At 40.2% G+C, this 22,051-nt stretch overlaps 1 pseudogene; it reads left to right on the plus strand.

Annotated features, from left to right (window-relative positions):
* The window catches only part of LOC148739363 (uncharacterized), a 92,837-nt pseudogene extending 72,286 nt beyond the window's left edge, over positions 1-20,551 (plus strand).
* The last annotated feature ends 1,500 nt before the right edge of the window (positions 20,552-22,051 follow it).

The raw sequence follows: 22,051 nt of genomic DNA on the forward strand, positions 1-22,051 counted from the left end.
AGTATCACAGTGCGTTTCTTGAAGGCAGACAACGTCAACCTTCACAGGGAGAGATCGCAACCACTGCACGAGACCAATCCTTTTAGACTGGTCCCGGATACCGTTACAATTTAATGTAAGGATGGAAAGAGCCATCACAAAGCATGAAAGAAACATCATGACTTTTTCTTAGCCGCACGACTTGCATTAACCCTAGTAGCAGCCGAAGGGCCCACAAGCAATTGAGGAGTGCCCGGGGTCCTCTTAGCTGGACGGCGCCTAGGAGTCGAGGAGGTGGAGGGCCTTTTGCGTTGGCCAGAGGCCGGTGACATATTCACATCCTGAGAGTCAACAATGTAACCCCAGTCCTGAGTCTCATCTACATTAGGTAAGGTACTATTTTCACTATTTGCATTAGGTTCATTTGCAATTTCATGAACTAAGATAACTTCCCCATTGCCAGCGCTGGCCTTATCGTTAATTAGATCACTACTTGTATTGTTAATTATTTCACTACTTGTATCATTAATTATTTCATTATTTGTACTACTTAGGATATCACCATTGCTCAAAATACCCTGAACAACCGACGAGGTGACACTAGCAACTTCATCCAACTGACTGAAGTGCTCGTCATACAATTTAACACCAGACTCCGAGGAGTCTATATCACTAGAGGGAACACAAGCCCCTTGACCAGACACAACTACAATTGGGTCAACAACATCCTCATTTAAGTAACCTTGAGAATCAAGTGGGCCCTGCGAGGCAGGAGGAAAGACATCACCGCACTCCATCGCAGTGTCCACAGGCTCGGGAGGGGTGGGGTCAGCAACGTTAACATCCGAAGCAGAGTGGGCAGAAACTTCATCAACTGAACCAGCCGGAGGAGGGGGAATAACAACAGCCGCGTCCAAAGGTTGTACCGCCTCATCACCAGGAGCTGCCACACTTGGGACAGTAGGAGCTGAGGCCTTGTTCCAGGCGTCGGGGCAAGTCCGAGCGGAATGACCTTCTTTGTGACACCTTAAACACTTGCCTCTATCAGGGCATGCTGCAGACTTGTGTCCAATCGCTCTACAAATATCGCAGCGGAGGGGCTGGCCACGGTACCAAACTTTACATCTAATCCCCTTGATTGACACAAACCGGGGGATTTCCTTAGTTCGTACCATCGATACAATTCTTGAACCAGTGGAGACATCGGGCAAGCCCGGCCAAACCTGGTGCCTAACGGTTTTAACTACCCCATAACCTGACAGAGCGGTAGCCACCGCATCATTTGGCCACTCATAAGGGTACCAGGAAACCATAATATTAGTGAACTGGGGGGGAGGGGGGGAGGCTCTATGACTGAGCACTTAACCCTATTGAGGACAACTGAACCCTGTTCTTCGAAAAACAATTTAGCCACGCCCTCCGTAAAAGTGACCCTGGCTATACGGCCAGGACATTCTTGAATGGAAACTACTTTATGCTGCGATTCCACTTCAAAATAGGCATCCATGTACTTAACCACCTCAGATTGTAACGTTCCAGCGGGGAAACCAGTACACCGAATATCAATGGTCTTCTCCAAAGGCGGAGCCATGGAGAAAAAAGGAAAAAAAGGAAAAAAAGGGAGCAAAAGGGCAAAGTCAAAAAAGCCCCAAACGGCTGACCCACCAAGTTCGGACCCAACCAAAAAAAAAAAATTTGGATGGGTGACGAACAGCGAAAAAAGAAAAAGACAACTGCAAAGCTTTTCCTCCCGGCAGGTACTCACAAGTGCAGAAAAGGCAAAAACGACAAGATACTTACCATTGTCCTGACCAAAATGACCTCCTGCCAGAAGAGCAAAACCACCAACAAGGAAAATCCCGCGTCATGTGGGTCTCGTCAGTTTTTTTTTTATGTTTAAGGTGGACGGCCGGGCCCCCGATGAAGGGAGGTGCAGTGCCCGCCGACCTGCATGTCTAAGCTCAACCCATGGCAGGCGTGCAATGCCTTAGGGATGGGGTCCATCAGAAACGAGGGTCACCAGACGCCAAACTCGCTGGGGAATCGAACCCCACCTCACCTAAAAATTACACACCCACTCCAAGGAAGAACGCACTCACAATAATAATAGCAGACCAAAACGATAATAATAGCCCCTAGCCAGCCAAGGGGTGGCACTAGAAAAAAACAAAACGATAATCATAACCCCTAGCCAGACAAGGGGGGGCACCAGAAAAAACCAAAACAATAATCATAGTCCCTAGCCAGCCAAGGGGAGGCACAACAAAAACCAAAACAGCTAAAAAGCAAACAGGAGGGAGTCACCATGCACGGATGCAATGACACCACGGGCACACCACTGCCGATAGAACACGCGACGACGCCTGTTAGACTTGCACCGCCTGAAGGAGACTGGTACGTAGGACTTCAGGCGGGCCTTGATGGATGCAATCACCGCCACGGCGCTAGGACGAATATCACGAAACCGGAAATCATTTCTACACAGCCAGATACAAAACTTAGAGACATTGAGAAGATAGACAAAAACACGCGGAACAGAAACAAGGTCACTAGAGTTAAAGCCAAAAAGGACATGACGAAGAGTGATGACAGGACACATAGGAGAGAAACAAAATAGCAAAGACTGCACCCAGGCGAGAACACTCTGAGCAAGTGGACAATAAAAGAACAGATGTTCGAGCGACTCGACCCGGGGCCCACAAAAACAAGAGAGGGGAATAGACAAACCAAACGAGGAAAGACGCCGGGCGGTGTACAGGACGCCGTGAGCAATCTTCCAATTCAGATCGATAACACGGCGATCAAGATGAAAGAAAGATAAGGCGCGCCACGTGGCAGGCCAGTCGAGATTGGGGTAGATGAACATAAACTTTAGAACACAATGAGGCTGGACCATGTTCTCAGAGAGAAGATACAGGTAACAAGACCTGGCAGACATGGCCAAGACAGGAGAACAGACAAGAGGACACGAAGAACCATAAACCAGAGAGTTTTTGGACGTGGCGAAGGCCCCATCGAGCTTACGCCACGCCAATACCAGAGCTTGATAGAAGGGTGGCAAGACCCTAGGGTCAAAACTAAAAGGACGAGAAAACACAACAAAAGGAGAGACACCAAACAAGGAATTAAACCAAAAAGACATGAGAGGGACCCAACTGGAAGGAGAAGAGACAAATCTCCTCACCCATTGGCCCAGGAGGGCCCTCACCTTAGACTGAACGTCCACCACAGAGAAACCCCCAAAAAGGGGGGATTGAACAACGGCAGAGCGAGAGACGAGCTCCCGCTTGCCAGACCAAAAGAAGGAAAAAACCAGACGAGAGAGCACCACCTCCACCCAGGCCGGCATGTGGATAAGAGAGGCCACATACCAGACCCGGGAGAGGGCAAGAGCGTTAATAACGAGGGCCTTGCCACGAAAAGACAGAACACGAGCACGCCAAGACTTGAGAACATGGTCCACCGCATTGATGCGAGGGCGCCAGTTGTCTTCCTCAAGGTTACCAGGGCCAATGAAAACCCCCAGCACCTTGAGCTTGACGGGAGACCAGTCAAAAGGAACTGGGGGGTCCGTGCGACCCCGCCATCCACCCAACCAGAGACCCTTAGATTTGGAGAGGTTAATCCTCGATCCAGAAGCTAGTTCATAACACCTATATATGTCAAGAGCAGCCGAGATGCCTTCATCCGAGGTAAGTATGAGAGATGTGTCATCCGCGTACTGAGAGATGGGAGACAGCGGAGGACAACCTGGGAGAGACAGGCCCTTAATTCGGGGGTCTGCACGAATGCTACAAGCAAGGACCTCCGAAACAAGAACATGCAAGAGTGGAGATAATGGACACCCCTGCCGGACACCACGAGAAAGACTAAAGAAGGGAGTCAAGTAACCATTAACATTTACAGCATTTTGGACACGAGTATAGAATAGGTCAATCCACGCTACAAAGGACGGACCAAAACCCATGGCGACCAGAGTGGACCGCATAAAACCCCAATCCACCCGGTCGAAGGCCTTTTCTTGGTCAAGAGATAATAATAATAATAATAATAATAATAATAATATAGATCAATTTCTATAGCGCATTTCCATGTAAATGCTCTAATGCGCTTTACAACACTGTGCGGGGGACTTTTCCAGACTGCCGGCGGCAGTTTACAATTAATAAAGGAGAAATTTTTACAGATGCCCCCTCCCCCCCTTCCCAGTAAACAGGCCAGACCACGTCACAGTAATCTCGTGATGTGGGTTCTTTAACGTCCCTTGCCGAAATTAACTAATTGATAGGTGCAGGAGACGGGACCTCCGGCTTTACGTCCTATCCGAGAAGACGAAGCAATGTGAGTGAAGCGTCTTGCTTAAGGACACAACGTCAAGCCCCAGCCAGGACTTGAACCCGGGCCATCTGACCTAGAGTCCAGCGCACTGACCACTGGACTACTCACGCCTCACATAGGATAGATAGGATCGCAACGGGGGTGCCAGAGGACTCAGCATAGCTCACAACATCTCTCAGTAACGCAACATTCTCGCCAATGAAGCGGCCAGGGACCCCGTACGTCTGATCGCGAGTGACGACCAGGTGTATCACGCGGAGAAGACGCCCGGCCATGGCCCGCGACGCCAACTTATAGTCCACATTTAAAAGAGATATGGGGCGCCAGTTCTTAGGATCGAGACGATCCCCCTTCTTGAATGACAGAGTAATGACACCTCTGCGCTGAGAGAGAGAAAGAGAGCCAGAAGAAAAACACTCATTAAGGACAGTCACAAGATCAGCACCAACCACATCCCAGAAACGGAGATAGAACTCCATAGGGAGCCCGTCTAGACCTGTGGTCATGTTGCGTGCCATACCCTTGAGAGCGTCAAGGACCTCAGATGGTGTGAGTAGGCCCTCGCAACTATTGGACTGATCCTGAGGAAGAAACGAGGACAGATTACCGAGAAGGGAAGATTGGACATGAGAGTCTGTAGGCGAAGCAGTATATAGACCAGAATAGAAGGAATCAAGAGACGCACAGAGAGCAGCAGAAGAAGAAACAATTGAGCCATCAGGCTCTCTCAACGCAGAGATGCGACGGTCGGCAGAACGTTTTTTCTCTAAACGAAAAAAATAACGCGAGGAAGTCTCACCTTCCTCAACCCATTTGACTCGCGCCCGAACCTGGGCCCCCTTCGCCACATCAGAATCTAGGCGAGCAAGCTCAGAGAGAGCCGACCGCAGTGGATCCACAGAAGAAGTACCTCACTCATGAAGCTCCTGCAGTGCATCGACGTTACTTGGAGAGTTCCCCGTGGCGCAATAACAGCAATATTTTTGTCACTGATTATTTTTTGATTCGTGCGATGGACTTCTCCGAAAAAAAGGGACTGCTCGTAGTCTATTGAAATTTTAGGTAACGGGAAACAAGCTTCGGTATATTGATTTTAAAAAAATATGGATTCCTTTTTTGTTTGTATTTTCGTTTGTTTGTTTGTTTGTTGGTTTTTTAGCGGTCAATAAGACTAGATTATTTCTTTCAAAGTTTCCATTCCATAAGAATCGTTTTTACTTCGCATATGGAACGGATATTTCTGGATGGAGATAATTCAAACTTGCATATACTTGTTATTAGATCGCGTAAAGCGTTTGGAATTATCAGGAGAACACAATATAAATCTAAATCAAAATATCGTTGTGTGTGCAAAATCGTTTAGGACATCACGCCAACTCTAAGATAACAAGAAGTGAAGCTATACTAAATATACAACACCATTAAAAACTATTGAAAATTATTAAAAACTATTTAAAACTACCGATAAAATAAATTTAAGTTAGTTTGCTTTTAAAAATACCGAGGGATTGGCTGGAAACAGTTTCTTTTGGAAGTTTGTTCCATTCAGTTATTGTCCTGGGAAAAAAAGAAAATCTAAAAATAGCTTTATGTCCTTTCGGTACAATAAATTTAAAATCATGGCTTCCTTGGGTTCTCCTTTCTTTGTTTGTTATCAAATAATCCCCCCAACCCCCAATCCCCATCCAGGAGGCCGTGGCTCATCTTGTACATAGCAGAGAGCCTTGCATGTCTTCTCATTGTTTCAAGTGTGTCCCACTGTAGGTCTTGCAGCATTTCCGTCACGCTCGTTGTTCGATCGTAATTTCCAGTGACAACAAAGATTTCTTAGATCAGAATAGGAAAAAAAATACAAATGTGTCAAGCATATCAAAGTTATCATTCGACAAAAGCTGAAAGATCCTCAGTTCAAATTAAAACATTCGAATAAAGCTTAATAAGAGTTTTCTCTGATCTTCCTTGATATTTTGTTTGTCATCCTATCGAGCATTGTGCAAATTTTGTTCTCACAAAATAAAACTTTGGAGTGTTTTTTAAGCAATTTCAGGAAATATTTTGATGTGGATGTATGATTGTTGAATGTCTTCATCTGGTAGGGAAGTAGTTTTTTTTTCCCGAGAAAGTAAGGTCTCACAATATACTTATGTGGTCTTAGACTTGACGTTTTTAGATTCAGCACAACAAAAGAAGCATGTAGTGGATCTTCCGCCGTTTACGATTCGCCCTTTTCGCTTCTGTCATGGAGTTTGTCACAGCTAATGATCAGTGTAGGACAGAAGTAAACAAAGAATGGCTCTCAAGCGCTCTGTCTTTAAAAGATGGTCAGTGGCAGCTCCACATCACTGCTATGTCAAATATGGACAAGAGATCACGTGCCAAAGCTATAACTACAACAGGAAATACGAAATATGTGAACTAAACAACCGCACTAAAGAAGCAAGACCAGAGAAATTTCTTTCAGCCTCTGAGTGGTCTTACATCAGAAGATTGAACGGCAGAGGTGAAAAATCAAAAGTCTATCTATGTGTTTGGTTTGTACTTTTTTAAATTCTTCTCTAACTTTGGTCAACCCGGGTCCTTCTCACCTGAAAGAACCAACAGTATGAAGACAATGAAAAACATATTTTTACTGCAGCTCCCTGATGTTCTATTCCTGAATTACCGGCGCTGTCTTGTCACGAAATAAAAGCGAGTGAACGAAAACACACCATAAGCGGCAAGTACTGGCTGGATACAACTGGGAAAGGGAAGCCACTATTGATTTACTGTAATATAGCTAACGAAGGTAAGTCCCATAGGTTTTGTTTGAACTAGTTTCTTTTACAAGGACAGATCAGTAGCACGAAAGTTTTATTAATTATACTATCATTATCAAAATGTTTGGTTTGAGTCAGATCCAGCGCGGATGCCTCTCGTTAGTTGCTCTAACTTAGTCACTGTTTCTCTTTCTAAATTCTAGATATTGATGAGTGTTAATATAATATCAGTGACTGCGACGTGAAAGCAAACTGCACTAACACGTATGGTTCTTACAAATGCACATGTAAAGCGGGATGCACCGGTGATGGACACTCGTGTTCAGGTAATTTTGATGGCCTTATGGATGTTTTCCGAATAAGTGCGACGATAAAAGCCATAATTGCGATGTAAATGCAATGCGCACTACCAGCATGGCTCTAATAACTGTAAGTGTAAGGATACATTGGGGATCGACAGTCATGTCAAAGTACATTATACAGGTTTTCATATCAAGCTGTTATCAAAGTAAGTGCTGCCTCTTTCATTTTAAGCAGGGTTACCCATATATGTTTATAACATAACCAAAGTAAAGCGCGCCCTCTGATTGGTCAATTTAGCGTCCCCCATTTGCCCATGGGTGTTCGCTGCTGACGTGAGCAAATGCAAAGACTATTTTTCCGCGCGCGCTTGTTTTTTCTGGTCACGTAAGATTTGTTAAATAAAAGGGAACTCTTTAGCTACAATGTATCAATGTTATGTTATAAAACAAATGGTAAACACCACACCGTACACTATTGAGTTATGTATGCACTTGGGAGGTTTGCTAAGCACTCAAGAAGCTAGAGCCGCTCTCGGCTATCGCCTCGAGCGACTCTTACGCTTCTTTCGTGCTTAGCAACCTCCCGCGTGCATCCATAACTCAATAGTGTACGCTGTGGTGTTTACCATTTGTTAATTATGCACGGATTTATTATGATCAACATCCGACGTTTCCAGAGCTGTTATGTCAGTGGATTATATAAAACATTTTTTTTTGTGTTGAAATATGCGTTTGCTAGATCTAATTTGTGGAACGCGACTGACAGTCTTTGCTCATTTTAAGGTGACAAAAATGATAAAGTGCAATATATATATATGATATCTCAGATATTGCAAAAGCATGAACTCCCCTTAACGCTTTGACAAACCAAAAAAATATTTACTTTAGCTGTAGAGTGTCTAAGCTACTCAAGTCTGACCAGTGTCGACCGTAAAACCACATACAGGAAAATTTGGTTTCAAAAGTGTGACAGGTTAATCTCTCCTGGCTGGTATCGTTTCCAAGGAGCTGTTGGAGCAAGAATGCCAACCACTTGTCCACCAACTGATAGGTGTGGAACTCATTCCACAGCCTGGCTGAATGGTGTTCATCCCACAGTGACTGAGGGTCAAGTTACTAGGAAGGCCTGCTTTCGTCGGTGGTCAGATCGTTGTTATTGGTCCACCAACATCCAAGTGAGAAACTGTGGCTCTTATTATGTATATAATCTCTCTGTTGCGTTATTGTAGCACGGACTAGTTACTTCTTATTCAGGAGCAAAACGCTGAAAGCTGCAAATTTACAGTAAAGACTACAAAAATATATACTAGACATTATTGAATCTTTTTGGGTTAATTTTAATTGAGTCATGACGTCTCCGTGTTTAAAAAATTGTCTTTGGTAAGTTTGTTTTTTTTTTCGTTAAAGTACTCTTTGACTTTCAACACTCGCGATATGAGAACAGCTTTCTCCAGCCCAGCCATACATCCTGCACAATGCGCTGAAACAACAGTTCCTTCTGTGGTTGTTATGATCCAGAGCTGCACGTAGGGGTCATTCATCATTTGCGAATGCCTTACTTTAGCGAGAACAACAAATATATCTTGGATTATTTGGCCAAGAACACTTGTAACAAAACAAGAAACCATTTGATTGTAGGCAAATAGGCTTCGGAAATCCTTGAATTGATCCTTAGTGTAGAAGCTGGTCTCGAGCACAAGATATGACAAAATATCACAAGCTTCGACAGGAGGAAGGCATTCCGAAGTATATTTCTGCACCGGAACGAGCAAATGATCCATGCCGATCACTGAGATCTTTTCGACATACCTCTTAATACTGCCTTCCAGTGAATTGGCATAAGCGGAAAATATAAGCTTGGAATCCACAATCGCTTTGTCCGAAGACGCATATTTTCCCAATTCACTGACCGCTATCTCAAGAATCACTCCTCATACATGGCGGCGCCTCGTTTTCGAACATTTCTATGACGTCACGCGAACAGACTCTATACTAAAATAAATGAAAAACGAAAGTCCTCTTTTACTTTGCTTTTGCGCTACGTGTTTCACCGCTTTTGCGGCTCTTCAGGCATAGCAAAGTGTCTTTATTGACTTATTACGTCACAGATCTAATTGTAGTTAAAATGATAATGGTTATTGTAATTCGATAATGGTTAATGTAATTTTCCTCACTTGTTTGTTAAATTCTCTACCTCCAGCTTTTAAACGCAATTCGTTTCAAATCCTATTCCATTGTTTTACGGCGAAATATTTAATAGAGTTCAATCCATGCTTTGTGGTATTTACTTTTGGTAGCGATAGCATACTATTGCCCCTTAAATCATACTTATTATTTCTTCTTTTAACAAGTATTTTGATGCATATGGGGGCGGTGCCTTGAAAACAAGCGTTTATGGTTATTAACATGTCCTGGACACGAAGGTTTTCTAACGTGGTCTCTAAACCTACACGCTTTAGCAAAGTGAAAAAAGGTTTTCTTTTTTCTTTGCCCATAAAAAAGTGTTTAGTAGAACATTGAACATTCATAGTTTAGTTGTTCTCCAATTCTCCTGTTTTTGTGTCGCCACAAGCTAAAGCTGATTTCTGGCCAGACCGCCCGTGTGGACAGCGATCAAAATCAAAGGAGAACCTTCTCTTGGACTTAATTTGCATATCAAAAACTCACTAAATTGGAGGAAAGAATTCTTAAATTGCAGGTGCAAGTCGGGCTAAAAAAAACTCTCAGTGAGAACGACACTTTACAAAAGAGTTTACCTCGTTGAAGCCGTAGGAATTTGGTCAAAATACCACAGAGATATCAATTTGAATATTGAAAAAAAAAATTGAGATTTTCTTATGCCCTTGCATTTTCGCATATTTTAACTAGAAATTTCTATTCTCATTTGATGCTGCTTCTAATCATTGAAATAGGTACAAGAAGAGTCCATAAGGATAGAGAGTGAAAGATGGAAATAACTGCCTGAGGAGAAAACTAACCAAATTAACTGTTTCAGAACACACCAATTGATCTCACAGCGTCTCTGTGACGCGCGGAAAAACATCTTTGATAGATCACGGCCAAATGTGATTGGCTAACACGTTTCTAGGAAGTGTAGCCTTAAATTGGAGGTACATCTCAGTCATCAAACTGCTGTTAAGCTCCTCTGTGTGTTCAATAGCTCCAAAACATCGAAAGTACTTCTTTTCGGCTGATTTTGTGCGGACATGACGGTTTTTCTCCACTTGTTCCTTATCTCTGTGGTGCTTCCCCTCAGACAACTTCAGTCCTGCCCAGATGGTATGTTAGCTTTCATTTTTTGATAAGAAACCTTTATTTTTCTGCTCTTAATTTTTCAGCTAAGAAATATATCAAAAAGTGAAAGGAATTGCACATTTTGGAAGACTGAATGTCTCGTGTATAGAGACCTAACTAACAAAATGTCTGGATCTTATCTTTATTAAGTGTGATGTTTTGCTCTTTACATCTTTCCATTAGAGCTCGCATGTTTTTTTCATGGTCGACCACGGCTTCATGCTCTGTATCACCCTCTCCATAAATTAGGATATCATCATGCACTGATATCACCCCAGGTAGACCTTCAACCGCTTCATGCTGTCGCCTTTGAACCGGACTATATCCATAATTACTTGATTGGTCATCTTTTTTAAAGCTTATAGCCTCGAAGTCTTTTGAGACACTCATATGAATCCATTAAGTTCTATGAAGGTCATCCAAAATTTATGAATATATTTTCGAAAATTCCTTTTGCTTGTGTGGTGCTTGCACAAACTCAAGGAAGAGCCTGAAGTTAGCCACGCACTCAGGGAAACAAAAATTGACATATTAACAAATTGGAAAATAGATTTTTTTTTATTCGAAAAATTGCCTTCCTTTTTTGTTATATTCTCCTGTGGAATAACAATCTCTCTTTGGATACATGATTATTCGCTGGTTTCATATTTAGTTGACATCATTTGTTTTTAACTGAAGACAAACTTTCGTAATATACACCTCGAAAACATATTGCCGACAGGTTTTAAACATATACCAAAACGAATGTCTTTTAATTTTTAGAACTCGGTGTTCGAGGCATATTATTTTCTTCATAGCACCCTTCCTGTGTTATGTATTACACAATTTTTGGAAGCCTAATGAGTGGGTTTTTCAAAGCCAATAAAAACATAGAGAAAGTTGTTGAAATGGAGGCAGAGCAATTATGTTTCCAATAATGCAAAACAAATACTGGCTGTGAATGAGAGAGAACATCAATACTTCTCACTTGACAGGTGGCTAAGAGATAGATGAATGGATGTGTAACCATGAAGATATTGAAATTAGTTATATTTAACAACTCTTTCTTGGAACATTTTTACAATTCAATTAAAATCGAACAAACAAACAAAAAAAAAATCACAAAGAACAAAAAAAAAAAAAACACAATGTAAAATGAAGAATTTGTTGGTGCTTGGCGGGTGCATATCGTGAAACAGATGCACGCAGCAGGAAATCTGCAAAGCACAAGGGTAGCGTAAGAGTTGGTTGAGGTGAGGCCATGAGATAATTCAAGACGAAAGCTTTTCCCAATGGAGTGCTAAATTGTATGCTTGGAAGCGGAAAACGAACGAATTTCCCTCATTTACGACTATTGCGTAGTACAGTTAGCATGCTTGGACCATTTTTTGCTAGAATTTATGACGAGAATGTGTAGTTTTGAGTTGAAAATTCTGAAAGATTTTAAGCAAAAATAATTAAATCAACAATGCTCATATAAGTCTTACTATTTTAAAGAAGTGTAAGAGAGCTCAGTTTCCTTGTTGTGGCAATAACTCGTACCTTGTTTAAGATTGAAATATTGTTAACCTCAAGGCTATTTTCGTTTGGGCGAGGAAGACGTGATTTGAAATAATGTACATAAGCTGGGAGTTCATAATTGAAACCTCTTGCCTCTTTTATCATTGAACATTAATGGCAGTTATTGAGTTTTCTGGGCAAGAATTTTGTTAGGAGTTTGGGCTGGTCAAAGTTACACTTTGCAATTATCAGTACCATTTTTAACAACTGTGAGGCTGTGCGTTTCAGGTGTTCCGCAGAAAGTAATTGAGATGAAAAAACAAAACAAAACAAAAGAAAACAACAAAACAAATCCTTTGTTTAATGTAAGCTGGGGCAGCAGAGGTCATCATGAAAATTATTTGCATTTCTCTAAAAGAACGAAAAAGTTTATTTTCCGGCTTTTGGAGGTCATACAATCCTTTTCTGGAGATCTTTTTGGCTCGAAAAAACTAAAGGCTATATATATTAATGATCTTGGTATCTCACTGAATACGTCGTAATTATCAATATAAGTCCCAAGCGCTCGGAAAGCGAGTTTAACAACAGTTGTGACCTTTAGAATTCATGACCCATGTCGCTATTTAACTTTTAATGATTTGAATTTTTAGATCAATGCCGTATATTAGCATTTCCATCGACTCTGTTCTTTGTGGGAGAACGTCTTGTTAACCACACCATAACAAACATTAGTGTGACGGACAGGGACACGTGTGAACATCGTTGCTACCTGGACTATAACTGTGTCAGTGTTAACTTTTATTTTGGAGAAAAGGGAGCAGAAGAACACAACTGCGAACTGAATAACTCAACGGCTCAAGAGCATGATAAAGATCTGGTGGAAGCAGCAAACTATGTGTACCATGGAACTAAGGTACATGGACGAGCTGTTAATTACATCTCTCTCTTTTCTAGTGATTCACGAGAGCTGAGGGTTACTTTCATCCATTATTTGTTATTTTACATAATTTTAGATAAGTGCTTTTATAGATCAGCAGTTACTAGGAACAGAAATCCTTTGAGTGCTTTGTGGACACTCAACTCTATCAATAAAAGCAAGTAATTAGTCATTTTAGAACCATGCTCACCGGCCTTGAGTAAAAATTGATCGCTCTCCATGCCTCTCATATAACAATTCTCGTAGGCAAAGATAAATGAAAAGGTCATTTTAAGGTATTACTGGAAGAGACAGTTTTTATTCAATTGATTTTTCGAAGCTTGAATATACTATGTTTAAATACAATCGAAATAGTTAAATTCATTTCATAGCTCAGGAGAAGATCACAACTATGGACATAACGATAAAGTCGAGCTATGACTGGGGTTACTAGGTGCTCTTCTTAGGAACCACGCTATTTTCTTTAAATCCTGTCTACAGACGCCCTTACCCGATTTTTTTTTGTGCGCTCAAGTTCTCGACGAAACGTCAGAGAAGGCTGTCAAGATACTGGACAACTACTTGGGACATCCCCTTTTTTTTTCTTTTTAAGAACTTTTGCGCTCAATGTCCATGCAAAAACAACGGCACCTGCCAGTCGGGATTTACAAGAAAACGATATCGATGCTTATGTGCGTCTGGATTTACTGGCCACGATTGTGACGTGGGTAAGACTTGAAATGATATAAATCGATTTTGTATTTGATTGCAACTCAGTGGATATTTTAAGATTCAAAATCGGTTGTCCTTATTTCACGTGTTAACTGTGACCTAATGCGGAGGAAAAGGAGAGTAGGGGCGCAATTTCAATTTTCTTTTTCTTTTTTCTAATTTCTGGGTATTGTGTCTTGTTTAGGATGAACAGGAAGGAACTAAAGCCAGCTCCTTTTCTTGTAAAACTCGTTTTCTTTTTTGAAGACCCTCCTACCTTTTTCAAGTTGCAGCCTCGTGTACACTCATGTTGTCACCTAAAGTGATCACCTAAACTGACCAAACAGTTTTTTTTTTGTGTGTGTGTGAGAACTGTATTCCTGTTAACAAAACTTTACACTAAAGAAAAATGGCGCCTAAACCAAAACCAAAACAACAGCAACATGAGGTTTCCAGTTACGTCATTATCACGTGGCCACTAACTAAATCAATGTATTTATAGTCGCGACACATGTACTATTCTCAAGATATCCCTCAGTGGAGTCTTTTGATATCAATAAGAACTCAAGCCAACTCCATTAGGACCATTCTATTTCAGTCATTAAGTGGAAAAGTAGAACAATGGATTTGAACTCTCCTATCCAGAACACGATGCTTTTTCGTATCAGCGCGATGAAACCTTTAGAACTGGGCGAAATTGTTGGAGGCGCAGTCGCCTCATAGTTGGTGCGCTCGACTCCGGATAGATTGGTCCGGGTTCGAGCCCCGGCCGGGGACATTGTGTTGAGTTCTTAGGCTAGACACTTTACCCTTACAGTGCCCCTCTTCACCCAGGTGTTTAATTAAAAATGGGCACCGGCAAATTTCATGCTGGGGAGGTAACCCTGCGATAGTCTAGTATCTTGTCCAGTGGGGAGTAGAAATATTATTCAAAGTTGCGTTCAAAATCATAATCAACGCTCACTTTTACCATCAAAGTTTGCAAAAATTTTAGGGATAAAATGCTTTAAAGTCTCCTTCCCTCTTGGCGCCCAACCCCTCCTACCAGCGTTACAGCCGTGTTATCATTATTATAATCATGGGTACGGTCTGTTGATTTTATTTGAGACATCGACGAGTGTGCCGAAGATGTCCACAATTGTAGCAAGAACAACGCCACTTGTACCGATAGCAAGGGATCGTTCAAGTGTTCTTGTAATCCTGGTTTTAGAGGGGATGGATACAACTGCACAGGTATGTCATATTATCAGAGCGCGAGATTTTTCGCACGTAAACCTACCAACTTCCATGCATAAAAATGATAAACTTGGCGGAGATTTAATATTGTAGTATCTTGTTAAATAAGGCAGGCTCTATTTTTATTTAGTTTTTAGTTTTTGTTTTTGTTTCTTATTATTCTTCATTGTTTCTTTACTGTTATTATCATTGTTATTATTATTACTATTATCATTATTATTATTTTATTATAAGTATCATCATCACCATCATCATCATTTTTAACTCTTAAATTGCGCGTGCGCAAGAACGAGTTGTAGGTATGATATGATGAATGGAGCTCGCTCGCTCGTTCGATTGGTCGATTTCTGTAAACTTTTTTCTATTTTAGGCTTTTGAATGTATTCGATAGTTTTTGGTGAGTGATAAACAAACAAAGTGGCGACCTTTGTTGCTAAGAATAGTGTTGGGGTGAAAAGAAGCCAATGATAATCTTGAAAGAGTAAAAAAGTATACGTTTTTCATTTGTGAATTAATTAAAGTTTGCCCAATCTTCGAATACACTTTTATTTCTTGCAGCGTATATTTCATTTATGGCATCAATACTTCTATTTTTAAATTTATGCATCCAGGAAAATGATTATTGTGTCCGAAAAAGAAAACAAAGAAAACAAAGTAGGAAGTTAAGCAAAACCCTTCATTTATTTAAGAACGGCGGATTTGAACCACCTACGTCGCCACCATGAAAATCTCACGGATCACCTTGCTTTTTACCATAAGGCCACCGATATTCCCTCATACCCTGATAAGAAACTTTATGTAAATATAAATTTTAAGTTTAAAACGCTCATCTTTTGGTAATTTCTACCGCGGGCTCAAACGACTCGAGTCGCTGCTCGCAGATAGTCCGATTTCGAAGTGTCGCTTGTGAATTAGATGCAACAAGGATATTCCTAATGCTTTATATTTAGGGTAAACCAGGAACACTCAAAACTGTGCTCTTGTTTCATGAAGAATCACAGATATTGAGTGTGTTGAAAGAGAAATTAATGTAAAAACGATTTTCAAATTATATTTAGTTATATTTCCTTGGGAGTTTGACAAGCACAATTCCACAGATATTTCTGAAATTTTGGCAAGCATTTATCATAAATCTAGTTGGAAGAAGAACCTTTCTACACAGAATGAATACTTGCTAAAAGCAAGGATTTGAGATATTTATTCAATTGTGGAAATACCTTTAAAATGAGAATTCAAAGTCATAATTCTTAAAACAAGGAATGTAAATCTTATTGTTTAATGGTGGTATTCTGAAACTGAGGAACTTTCATTGGAGAGTATAAAATTCTTAAAAGCAGAAATCTTGATCCTTACATTTCAAGGAATTGACTCTCAATATAAGGAAAAAATCCTTGTTTTGAGTATCCACTGACTAACAATAAGAATTCCGAAAAACAAAATTTAGAGTGGTGTGAACATCCTTGTACTTGTTTTTTCATCCTTGTGCTAAAAATTATCTTAGAAGTGTGAAACAGGCTTCAAGGGTAGTACTCAGTTGTAACATAAGCATAGGCATGAACATAAGCTAATGCACAGGTGGGCACAGCTGCAGCATAAACATGAGCACAAGCGCTCAGTCGATGTTACGTTAAATAGGGACATGGTTGGTATAAGCAGTATAGTGCTTGCTGATTGCCTGAAAGACTTTCGCTTATGTTTATCCTTACGCTTATGCCAACCAAGTCTTAACTAGACAGTATAAGCATAAAAAGAAGGAAACGTTTTGATAATCTTATGCATATCTGCTTATCCTTATGTCCGTGCGTTCCATCCAGCGTATAAGCTTTTACATGCCTATCCCTATGCTTACATCGCAAGTGAATACTGAGCTCAATATTGGAACAATAGTTTTATGATAAACAAAACAGCACCCTTTTGAACTTTCATTCCACAAACCTTTACTGTAAAATCTGGAACAGTGACTGTCTTGCATCAAATCCTAATCAGGCCATATTTTCTGTCTTTGAGGCCTAATTTAGTTTCACATCATATTCCTCATAATGCTCATTTACCAGTCTAACGATTCATAACTTAGTATAGAAATCAAACACCCATTTCTATTGACGACACAAATTACATTGGCTTATCCAATTCACGAGTTGGCTCACAGAGCCTTTGATTAACTATAATAATGATTTATCATTCTTTGCCAGTGAACCCTTATTTTCCTTTAGCTATACAAGTTTAAAATGACTGCAAATCTTAGGATTATTGTGAGGTAGTATTTCATTTTTAGCACTTTTTTCGTCCTTATCATTATTATTATTAATATTATTATTAATATTATTGTTATTATAGCTATTATTACTATTATCATCATTATTATTACTATTTTCTTAAGAGCGTCTCCACGAGAAAACCGGGCAGAACTGGGCAGGGGCGATAAACCTGAAATCCCCGATTTGGCTCAAACTTGGCACAAATGATAAATATCATAAGTTTACGAATGTGTGAAAAAATAGGTCAAAATATTTAATTCCCTGGGAGATATAGGCTCCCGCTGGGAAAACCCTGGATTTATTGTATAATTAATTTGCTAACTTTGCATTGCCGCTGTAACAAACCAAAAATCCATCTGCAAATTCAATCAACTGGGTTGTGTTTTATATCTATCAGGCTTTAAGAAAATTTAATTTTTTTAACTTTTTTATTGCGTTTCTTCCCCTATCTCTCGCTTAAGTAAAGACGACTTTTGCTAGTTTTGACAACGTCCAAAAATAAGGATATTCTATGGCTCAATATCTCCGATGACTAACCACTTCTGATCATTATTCCTATATGAGCAGTGAAGGCCATCACTGGAATTTTAAAATCAGTAATAAAACTTTGGGGCAACCGATTTCATAACCCGTGCTGACGTGAAATTTACATCTACCCCCCCGCATTTTCGTCTGTGTCATCAAAATTCCGTAAACCACATCTTTGTTTTATTAGCTTAAAACTTGGTAGCAAGACATGTGTATTAGGCCTTTATGGTAGACTACAACTCTTTTTTTTAGACTACAACTCTTTTTTTATCACAATACTGACATACATGAAAAATTTCACTCCTGATTTGCTGAAAACAGCTAGTACCTTTTTCATCTATCCCTAGAGCAAAAGTACTAACTCAAGTACAAATGTAAACTACTGGTAGGCACAGCAATAATATATCTGACTAGAAACCAATCAGACTTACACGAAGTAGGTTGTTCTGATTGATACACATAGTAGCTGACCAAAATAAACAAAAGCTTGGATTTTTTATGTATATTGATAAACACCAACAAAATTGCATTCCTAAGTAAGATTTCAGCTAAAGGACAAATTTTGACAGCATTTCAAGTTGACCATTTACACGATGATGTCAAGTTCACCTATTTATTTCATGTCTCGGCATAGCTTGAATTTGGGAAACACGCAGGCATGAAATGGCAATATCAATAATAAGAAAACTTGAAAGATTCTGGTGCTTTAGATCATATGATACCATCAGATGATCTAAAGATCATCAGACTCCCGCCAGCTTGGAAGATGGCCAATGTTGTCCCAATGCCAAAGGTGAAACCTGTTGAGGATATCAGTAAACATCTTCGCCCTATCTCCCTGACTCCGGCGCTGACTAAAATTGCGGAAGATTTCGTGGTTGGTCTTCATATTGGCTCTGCTGGGATGGAGGTTATTGACCCTGACAAATACAGATGAATCCCAAAATCGTCCACCCTTCATGCCCTAATATCCATGGTGAAGAAGAAAAAAAGGAAAGAAGAAGAAAATGACTTTTTGTAATAAATGTCACAGTAGCAACTTGTCGCTAACAACTGAAAAAGCGGTCGCTTCCAATGTGTGTATTCATCACGTAACGACCTATCTCTTGACAATAGCTATTGCCTCAGTACTGAAACTAACGTATTAAAGGTGACATAAGTAAATCAAACATGCCCAAAGTTTTAAGTTTCCAAAGAGAAAAGATTTATTTTGACTACAAGTATTTATCAATGGTGGGCCCACAACCAATCAATTGTCGATTGACAATTCGACTAAGGCATCGGTAAACTATTGGTCGGTTTTCGACCTACTATAAGTCTACTACTGACCAATGCCGGATCAATCTGTTATCTACCGTGGCTACCCATGGTGCACATGGGCGTTACAATAGTTTCATGAAACGTCTGGATCATCGTCAGCTCTTGAAACAAGTTTACCAACCGTACAATCGGTAAATTACATACATTAAAGTATTATTATGTACATAACCGATTGTACAGAATTATTTGTGTCCATTCATACAAAATGATCAAAACTCGTTCCGAATTTAAAAGTTGTCATTTACTTACTCTATCTTTCACTGAGTTTGCATATGCGTGAACTTTCCTTAATACTTTGACCAAACAAAAAATGTTTGCTTTAGCTGTAGAGTGTCTAAGCTACTCAACTCTGACCAGTGCTGACCGTAAAACCACATACAAGAAACCGGGTCTCCTAAGTACGACAACCCCATCTCTTCTGGCTGGTACCGTTTCCAAGGAGCTGCAGGAACAAAAATGCCAACCATTTGTCCACCAATTAATAGGTGTGGGACTCATGGCCAAGGCTGGCTTAATGGTGTTCATCCCACAGTGGCTGAGGGTCAAGTTACCAGGCAGGTCTGCTTTCACTGGTCATCAAACTGTTGTTATTGGTCCACCAGCATCCAAGTGAGAAACTGTGGCTCTTATTATGTATATAATCTCTCTGGTACACCGTCTTGTTATTCACGTTATTGTAGCAGACTAGTTACTTCTTATTCAGGAACAAAACGTTGACAGCTGCAAATTTACAGTAAGGACTATAAAAATATAAACTGTATATCATTGACTCTTTTGGTGTTTTTTTAACTTATGAGGTCTCCGTGTTTCAAATTGCCTTGGGTGAGTTTTTTTGTTTTATTTAAAGTACCCTTTGACTTTCAATAGTGATTTCCATAGAACCTCTCCTGACAATTTTGAAATCATCGTCAAGCAAAGAGATGACGAGATGATGATAAAGAAACATCAAATACTCATTACAAAATCATTAGGAAGCCTGTAGCAAATAAAAGAGGAGATTTACCGATCAAAATACTTTGACAGAAAGGGTTAAACAGCTCTACGGGCTTTATCTTGTAATGAGATAGTCTTAAAGTATCTTCCAGTAACAGTTTATTTTTCGGCAGTTTTTGATAGATCCTTTGAATTGAATAAACACACACCTGCAACTTACCAGTTTATTGTGGCTGCCTACCAGAATTATCCATCACGATTGAATTAAATACCATTTGTTTACCTTCGGGTGAAATACAAGTAGAGAAATGATCCTCGCAGATGATTTGCAGCTGAAGAAGGATTACTTCTGTTCAGTTTTAAATGTCACGGAAAGTTAAATTATAAGCTAATTCAAATGTATGAATTGAAGTTGTGAGTCTGCATGTTTGATTTCTGCAATAGTGTGTGTAAATCTTACATTTAATTGAGAATAAACGCTTTTAATATGTTAGAAGTAAATATATATTTGCAGTCGCAATGCGTAAAAATAACTATTTTTAGAGAACTTCCTTTTCTTTGAAAATAATTATGACTTCAAAAATAGCACCAAGTCCGGATAACACAGTCATGGCAGTGATAAGGACAAGGGGGGCGTTGAAATAATCTGAACATTTCAATTTATTTTGATTGTGCTTATGACAGATACGCTCTGAATGGCGGAGTCGCGAGCGGAAGCGAATTAAAGAAGCACTAAACTATGCTCAGGCGAGGGGAGGGGGGGGGGGGGGCAAAGAAAGTGAGGTGCTGCGAGGGTGGCGGGCAGATAAAATTGGAATTCTTAGTTTTATTAGATCCTAGCTTTGAAGGAAGGCCAACACTCGAAACGTCAGCTCCAGAACCTGCCTACGGTGGCTAATTTGTATCATTCTCAACCCAGTTAATAAAGCCAAGTTATTTCCAGCTATGGCGAGCATTAGACATCTGATTGCTTTTAATTCTAGATAACGTAGAATTAACAGATCACATGCAACGGAGTCAAACGACAGCGCAGCTGTAGTCTACTTTCTTTGACTCCAACACCGTCGCGAGTGAAAACCAGAAGCTTCCCCCCTCCCTCCTCATACGTCCCTCGGTTAAAGGCCAATCTCTCTGTGAAAAAAAAACATATTCTCAATTAGAAGCCCTTCCTGGATAGAAGTCCCCCTCTCGTGTTGTCAAATTTAATTTTCTTCCAAAAACAAAGAATTGAAAAAGTTTATGATAAGTTTTTGAAGCGTAATTAAAAACTAGTAAAGGCAAAAAATATTTTGATCAACGCTGCTTTGGCTCGTTTCGAAGTGCTTTTTCTTTTCCGGTTATAATCCCCTCCGAATATAAGCCCCATCCGTTTATGAGCCCACCTGAAACTCCTCACGAAGTTTTATAAGCCTAGGGCTTACAAGCGGTATTTTACGGTATAGAGCTCACTCGGGCAAATATACTGGGACATTTTGGCACCCAACGTGAGCTGTATTCAACTAGACAACGTAAGTAACAACTTAACTCCAAGCCGCCATTTCCTTCTTTCCATTTTCAGCTTTCGACGCATTGAATTTTATTTTATTCCAGACATGACTTTTGGCCTTAACTCGATAATCTAATAGTTTTTAATTTTTTAAGCCATCTGGTAACTTTGAGCGGTTAATCTACACAACTGCCAACGACAGATTCACATTTCAAGATCACTTTTCATATTTGTCTAAGCTTGGGTTTCTCCCACTACAAGAAACATTTCGCGTTACTTGAACAATCAACAACACTGCTTCGATATGTCCAAGAAACAAAACAATTCATCTGTTGGTGATATGCAGAGTTGTTCATCTAGATTTGTTTTTTCCAGTATCGTTGGTGTGTTTAGTAATCTGTACCACTGCCTTGGTTCGTGTTGAGATCATAAACCGGCGAGTTCATCATCTTAAAGATGTTATGGCGGAAGTGAGGCAAACTTACGACTCAATCAATGATACAAATGATGCAAGC

The sequence above is a fragment of the Stylophora pistillata genome, chromosome 2 (genome assembly GCF_964205215.1).
Source record: "Stylophora pistillata chromosome 2, jaStyPist1.2, whole genome shotgun sequence".
Taxonomy (NCBI): domain Eukaryota; kingdom Metazoa; phylum Cnidaria; class Anthozoa; order Scleractinia; family Pocilloporidae; genus Stylophora; species Stylophora pistillata.